Below are 8,366 nucleotides of genomic sequence, written 5' to 3'. Positions count from 1 at the left end.
ATAAATATATATGATGTACCCAAGTGTGTATTTATATACATCTACCTTTATATATCATACACACACACACGTAGATTATATGTACACGAACTATAGTTGATGTTGTGGACAGCAATGAAAGAAAAATAGCTCCATAAAAACTTACATTTTGTGGGAATTATTTATAAGAAGGGTTGAAATGATTGATCATATCCATTAATTCCGACCTAGTGTGTAATGATACTACTACTACTACTACTACTACTGCTGCTGCTGCTGCTGCTGCGACTATTCATTTCTACAATAGGCACAAGGCAGGAAATTTTGGTGGACGGTCTAGTCGATTACCCCGATACCAACGTGCAACTGGTACTTATTTTCTTGATCTCGAAAGGATGGAAGTCCACCCACGGGGAACTGGAAAACAGAACGGAAAGACAGACAAAATACCGCTAAGCAAATTTCCTGTTTTGCTAACGCTTCTGCCAGCACGGTGATTTAATAATAATTATAATCTTTACTACAACTGGTACAAAGCCTGAAATTTTGTGGAAGGGAGCTAGTCGATTACATCGACACCGGTGCTTCACTGGTCCTTCTTTCATTGATTTTGAATGGATGAAAGGCAAAGTCGACCTCGGCAGCATATGAAAAAGAAAAAAAAAAAAGAAAAGAATCATAACGGCTTCAAAGTTTTGCCCAAGGCCAGCGATTTCGGGGAGGGAATAAGTCAATTATTTCGACTTTAGTACTCAACTGGTACTTATTTCAGTTCTATATTTAAGAGATGAGGAATTATGAACATTATTTACTATTCACGAATATTTGTCCTCATCTTGTTTGTTGTTAACACAACGTTTCGGCTGATATATCACTACACCGTATGCCCACGGGCATATGGCGTAGTGGTTAAGAGCGCGGGCTACTAACCTCAAGATTCCGAGTTCGATTCCATGCAGCGACCTGAATAATAATAATAATAATAATGATAATAATAATAAGAAGAATGATAATAATAAAAATAATAACATCGAAAAATACCTTGGGAATAAGAACCCAGGTTCGAAATTTCCCCAAGACACCTGACGAAGGTTGGCGGGTATATCAACCGAAACGTGTTAACAACAAACAAGATGAGGACAAATATCCGTTAAATGTAAATAATGGTACTTATTTTATTGAACTCGAATGATGAAATGCAAAGTCGACCTCAGCGGCATTTGAACTCAGAACGTAAACTCGGGAGGAATGCCGTTAAGCATTTTGTCCAGCGCGATAAATACTCTGCTAGTTTCCCCTCCACCTTAAATAAGCCTTTTTACTACAGGCACAAGGCCTGAAATTTTGGGTGTGAGGTTAGTCGATTAAATTGATTCCAGTGTTGAACTAGTACATATTTTATCGACCCTGAAAGGATGAAAGGCAAAATCGACCTAGGTGGAATTAGAACTCAGAACCTATCGACAGACGAAATATCGCTAAGCATTTCGCCCGGCGTGCTAACGATTCTGCCAGCTCAGCATCTTAATAATGATGATTCTGATAAGAATAATTTTGTCTTTACAGTTTATTGCCCCAAGGGGAAGCGATGACGAGACTGCAAAACAGATTACAAAAATCAAATATATGTGTATTGCATAGAAATTGAATGAAATAATAAAAATACGCAAATGAGTGAAAGAATGACTAAATAAGTAAATGAAAAATAAACAAACAAAAATGACAATATGAGGAAGACACGAGAAAAGTACCATCCCTTTAGGCCAATTAAGAAATCCCACAGATCCAGAATGAACATGGCTGCCGCATTAAGTTATATTTCATTTGGTTACAATAGTTTGGTGGAAAATAGTATTGTATTAGAAAAGACGGGGTTAATGTCCATTCTGCACAGTATTCCCTTATATGCAGGCATTGCTATACGTACAGCCATTCACTCGACACTTTTATCCACTTATTAGGAAATTTATTGGGGTTGGGGTAGCAGACCTCTATTTCTCCGGTCATCTTTCACTCCGAGAAGAATTTTAAGAAGTCAACGAGGGTTTAGCCGAGGAGGAATGTGTCTCTCGTTATTCTTTTCAGTTATGTCCATTATATCACCTCTTTCGTCATAACCAACAGATAGAAGAGAACTGCCTGCTTTTCTCGGAAGAAATTTAGCCGGCTGATAATCATCACGATTAACATTCTGATAGCCAGATCCATCCTATGCGCGACAAAAGTTGATCGACAATTCCACAGTTCAACAGTACCGGGACACTGAACAAATGCGTACAGAAGGGCTTCGCTGCTTTGCACACATTTAGAGCAAGTTCGTTTGATAACATTTCTGTGTCTGTAGTCTTTATCAGTACTGCTAGGCCAGGATTTTCTAATGTTGTCCAAGTTTCTGGGTTGTAAATCTCTGTAACGTGCCAACCAGTTTATTCTTACTGACACCCAGCGTTTTTCTACGAACGTTACTTTCCTTCCTCAAAAACAAGTTCTGAATAGAAAGCTTAAGTGAAAATTAGAGTAGTAGTGAACACTTGACCCAAGAATGTATCTACTTGAAAGAGACAAATTATAGAAGCGGTCACCACTTGTTCACTGTCCTGGAATATATTTAAATGTTGCTGCCCCTGTGCATCAACAACTCCGACATACTTAGTATGCCGCTCTAAGGGAGGCAAAAACAACGTTACATAACTTTGAAGGAAGGAAAAATAGATGAGACTGATCCCTGTACTTCCCTGCCTGACTGAAGTTTCGTGGAGGTGTAACTCAACTGCGCTTAAATTTTAACTTAGAAAGTAATGGTAGCTCTATCGTTTCTATCATCCACAATGCTAACAGTAAGCAGAACGTAAGGAACCAGAAGAAATATCATTAGCACTTTGCAGTTTCACTGACACTCTAATGATGCTGCGAATCTACTGCCTTTGCTACCAATCCACTGTCGTTACACGTCTCTAATAATGATAACCGTTGAGTCACTAACGGTTCAGGTTATAAAACATGGAAGCTGATTTCAACATTGCATTGAAATGAAAGTTAATTTTATGATGATTCAGTTAAATATTTCAAGCCGTTCGTGTCATCATAGGTCTAGTTTACAAGTCTATATTTAAGGTTTTATTGATTATTTACAGCATCTAATAGAAATAGAACTTCCGGGATAAGCTTGAATTTCAGTAACAGTATTTATGTATGGCATACGTGCACACTTCTACAAAAATGCCAAAAGAATTGTTATATACCGTAAACATAAAATTAATGGAATCAATTTACACAGTATTATATATTCCCATTTCAGGGTTATGTTACTTTCAGAGTATTTCCCATTATGTGCTATTTTGGCTATTTATGAAGGTTCCCAAAAAATCCACGTATCTCGGCAATCCGTAGTCCGATTTATGCGAAACTTGTTTTATTCTGTTTGTATTCACATTTCAAGGGTGCCTTACTTTCAGAGTATGCACCGGTTTGGCTGTATAAAATTACAGGCAAGTACGCATGCAAACACGCAGGCAGGCAGACAGGCAGACAGGCAGACAGGCAGGAAATCACTGAGTTTTAGTAGTATATAGATAATAATAATAATAATAATAATAATAATAATAATAATAATAATAATGGCTTTGGGAAATATATTAAGAATATTGGAGCTGCTGTCAGGCTCGAAGTGATCCAGAAGACAGCATTGTTTGGTACAGCTCGCATTCTAAAGAGCGTATTGTCTCTTTGAGTCACAGGAGAAGGCACTACTTGAAATATTTGGTGATTTGTAATTGCCTGCTTTCAAGTAAAGAACAACCGGTAATTAAGATCTATCCGAGAGTCCATTATTCACATTATTTACATCGAGCAAAGAATATAAGGAGCGATCGTTATTCACAAGCTCAATAACAATCTATTAAGCAACAACTACTCCAAAAACATACTATCCACTCCAGTTATGAAGAAAAGAGAGAGGATGAAACCAGTAAACTGTCCAGTCTGTCTACCCTATGTGAAAGGCCTCTCCGAAAAGATACAAAAGATATGACATCAGGGTAGTATTCAAGAGCAATACAACACTTCGCAAATACCTCCTTCGAGTAAAACCGCCAATAGAAGAGAATATAACCAAAGACTGCGTGTACGCTATCCCATGCAGCTGTGGTAGGTTATACAGAGGCGAAACATGTCGCCCCCTCAAAATAAGGGTAGACAAGTATTGCAAAGCTGTGACTTGAGGAGATATTGATAAATCGGGTATAGCTGATCGTGTATGGAAAATGGAGACACCTCCCCCGTGGGATGAAGTTAATATATTAGGCAGAGAACACCACTGGAAAATACGAAAAAGAAGCAGCACATATGCGAGGACACAACAACCTCCTAAGTAGACCATGTGCAGATATGAGTAGCATATGGGAACCGGTATTAAGGATGGATGGGAAAATATTAGATTTATAAGCGCTAAAATTCACTCCATAATTGCCCACGTAGTGTTTAAGAGCGCGGGCTACTAACTCCAAGATTCCGAGTTCGATTCCAGACCTGAATAATAATAATAATAATAATAATAATAATAATAATAATAATAATAACAACAACAACAACATCGAAAGATACCTTAGAAATTTTCCCAAGATACCTGATGAAGGCTGGAGGGTGTATCAGCCGAAATGTTGTGTTAACAACAAACAAGATGAGGATCGTTACAGGGATTTGCAACCCAGAAACTTGGATAACATCCTGAAGCATGAAGATTCCAAGCAAGCTTCAGTCATGAAGCTTAGTAAAAAATTTAAAAAGTCTCTTGATGTACAAGTTAACAATAAGAATGGCCAAAGACCCCCAAATACTGACAGACCTACCATTGTTTCTCCTAATTTAGAAATTAACAATCAGAAAGACCAACGAGATATAAATAGTGACAAACCTATCACTGATGCAAAAATACATCAAACAAAAAGCAAAGAAGGTTTGCATGAATAATATCGAAGACAACTGGAAAAGAAAACTCCTGCATGGAAAATAGCCTAAGCGCCTGTCCAAGCCAAAATATTGATCAAAATCTAACATACCAATGACTACAAGGGACAGGTCTGAAAGGGGAAACAGAAGGTTTTGTTGTTGCAGCGCAAGATCAGAGCTTACTTACCAGAAACTACCATGCAAACGTTTCTGCAACGAATAGCAGATAGAAAACCGTTGGGCGACGTTTGCTTCATTTGGTGCAGGTAGTTTTCAACACTCGACTTGGATATTGGCAAATATCTGCGATCATCCTGGTCGTACAGCAGGGTTTGGTGTCACTGTTAATCACAGGTGGCCGAGCAGAGCGCGGTGCATCTTAAACAAAACAAAATTCCCCCTCGTGCAGAAATTGCGGAAAATTCATAGAGACAATTGATCATGTTGTTTCTGGCTACCCAGTTCTCGCTGAAAAGGAGTACTTCATAAGACATGACAGACTAGGGTAGTACGTTCACTGGAATACTTGTAAACACTAAAAAATTAAATCTCATGATAATTGGTACAGGCACCATCCAGAGGATGTAGTAAATGGCGAGGGCGTCACTATCCTTTGGAACTTCCCAATACAAACAGACAGAAAAATTGACTCCAATCGACCAGATAATGTGATCAAGGACTACAACAGAGGAACCTTTCTGTTAATAGATATGTCTAGCCCACAAGATCAAAATGTCTCAAGAAAAGAATACGAAAAGCTTTCTCACTATAAAGATTTGCAAATTGAAATTAAAAAAATGCGGAAGCTTAGTACTACGATAGTAATTAGTAATTAGTGCGATGGGAATGATAACGTAAGGAGCCGAGAAGTATATTAAGTAACTCCCTGGTAACCCCAATCTCCGTGAACTACAAAAGATAACCTTGATGGGTACAGCGCATATACTACGGAAAGCACTCTCCATCTAAAATGAAATAAATGTGGTGATAATTTTAGCATGCATAGCAAAACAAAAGTGCCCTTGCTGCTCTTGGTCTCCGGTGGATGCCTGGTGGAGGGGACTAGCCGATTACATTGAGCCTAGTGTTTCACTGATACTTAATTTATCGACCCTGAAGGATGGAAGGCAAAGTCGACCTAGGCGGAATTTAAACTCAGAACATAGCGACGGGCAGAATACCGCTAAGCATTTAGTCCAGTGTGCTAACGATTCTGCCAGCTCGCCGCCTTAACAATGATAATAATCCTTCCTACAGAAGGCACGAGGCCTGAAATTTGAGAGGAAGGGGGCTAGTTGCTTACATATGCCCACAGGCATAATAATGTAGTGGAAAATATGCAGTGGTTATAAATCAAGACTTATTAGATGTAGTATGAACGTAACTAAACATGGTCACTGGCAACAATAATGTCACTATCATTTGGGGTCTGTCCATTCACATTGACAGAGAGATAAAAGACAACAGTCCTGACATCACAATCGACGATAGACAAGACAAAGCTTATACGAAAACGAAGGGAGGGGTAAAGCTTTGATACATTGAACATATTTAAAATTTGATATCAATTAAAAACAAAGGATAAATAAACGATTATATAAAACATACAATAATTAAATGAGGATCTAATTTAAATATATAAACGTGAAAAACAAATTAAAAAATACACGCTAAAGTAGGCGCGAAACTTCGCCGAGATCAGGCTGGTGTTCTCTACAACTGTGATGCTCTATTCCTCTATCTATCTTTCTGGTCTTGTAGTCCACATTTTTATTTTATTTTAGAAACGCTGTTTAGGACATTTTGATTGATGTAGCCAAGAAAAACAGAAAAAACCCCCCCCAAAAAAAACAAAGGTGCAAGATCGGGCGAATATGGAACGTGCGGCAAAACTTCCAAGTCAAGCCCAAGTAACTTCTGCTTCGTCTGCGAAGAATTTTGCTGTCTGGCATTGTCGTGATGAAAGACAATGTCCTTATGATTAGCAACTGCTGCAAACTTGTGGTGGATCGCTGCATAAGAGCTTCCAGTCGCACCAAATTGAAAGCATAGCCTTCTTCAGGTGAAGTCCTGTTTTGGAGCTTGTTTGTGTTGGTTTACTGCGCTTCCTTCATGTTCGTTTCACCCAGTGATAGACGATCTATTTTTCGTGCCCCGTCACCATTCTCTTCAAAAAGGAACACTTTCTTCACGTTTCTGCAACGAATAGCAGATAGAAAACCGTTGGGCGACGTTTGATTCATTTGGTGCAGGTAGTTTTCAACACTCGACTTGGATATTTGGCAAATATCTGCGATCATCCTGGTCGTACAGCAGGGTTTGGTGTCACTGTTAATCACAGGTGACCGAGCAGAGCGAGGTACATGTTAAACAAAACAAAATTCCCAATCGAAATCTTGAAAACTACTTCGGGCGCACACGTTTCGAAACAGCTTCCTCTTCGTACACAGCGCATATATTTCAGTAATTTTCAACCGCTTTCTTATCATTTAAAAATATATATAGCTACGGTGACATGAACACAATAACATCGGTTGTCAAATGATGGTGGGGGAAAACAGAGACACAAACACACATGCACACATACAAACACACACACACACACTCACGACAGGCTTCTTTCAGTTTCCGTCAACAAAATCCGCGCACAAGGCTTTGGTCGGCCTTAGGGCTATAGTAGAAGACACTTGTTCAAGGTGTCACGCAGTGAGAATGAACCCGGTGTACCATGCGGTTTGTTGGCAAGCGACTTACCACACAGCCACTCCTGCTCTCTCTCTCTCTCTCTCTCTCTCTCTCTCTCTCTCTCTCTATATATATATATATATATATATATATATATGCATTATATAAATAAATAAATACATATAAATATATATATAATGCATATATATACATATATATATATGTATATATATATACATACATATACACATATATACATACATATGTATATATATATATATATGTATATGAATAAATATGTATATATATATATGTGTGTGTATACACACACACACTTATACGTGTATCTATACGCACACGCACGAAATAAAACTGGTTGCATCTGCTTACTATCATCAGAATACTCCCGTCGTCTCTTGTTACATACACGCACATACACATACATACAAACACACACATTCACACGAATGCACATAGATATTTGCGTCTGTGTGCCTATGTATATATCTATATATCTATATATCTGTCTGTATGTGTTTATATAAAGATATATGTATATAAAAATATATAAGTGTAAGTGTGTGTGTGTGTGTGTGTGTGTGTGTGTGTGTGTGTGCACACCTATCTGTTCGTGAGTGTGTGTACGCGAGTATATCTGTATAGATGTGAATATCAATACTCTCGCAAGCATACATACACACATACATAGCCGCAAATACTTAGAGGCAGCGAATACATCAACGACTATATATATA

The sequence above is a fragment of the Octopus bimaculoides genome, chromosome 6, assembly GCF_001194135.2.
Source record: "Octopus bimaculoides isolate UCB-OBI-ISO-001 chromosome 6, ASM119413v2, whole genome shotgun sequence".
In the NCBI taxonomy this organism is placed as follows: Eukaryota; Metazoa; Mollusca; class Cephalopoda; order Octopoda; family Octopodidae; genus Octopus; species Octopus bimaculoides.
Note: the sequence above shows the minus strand (reverse complement) of the source record.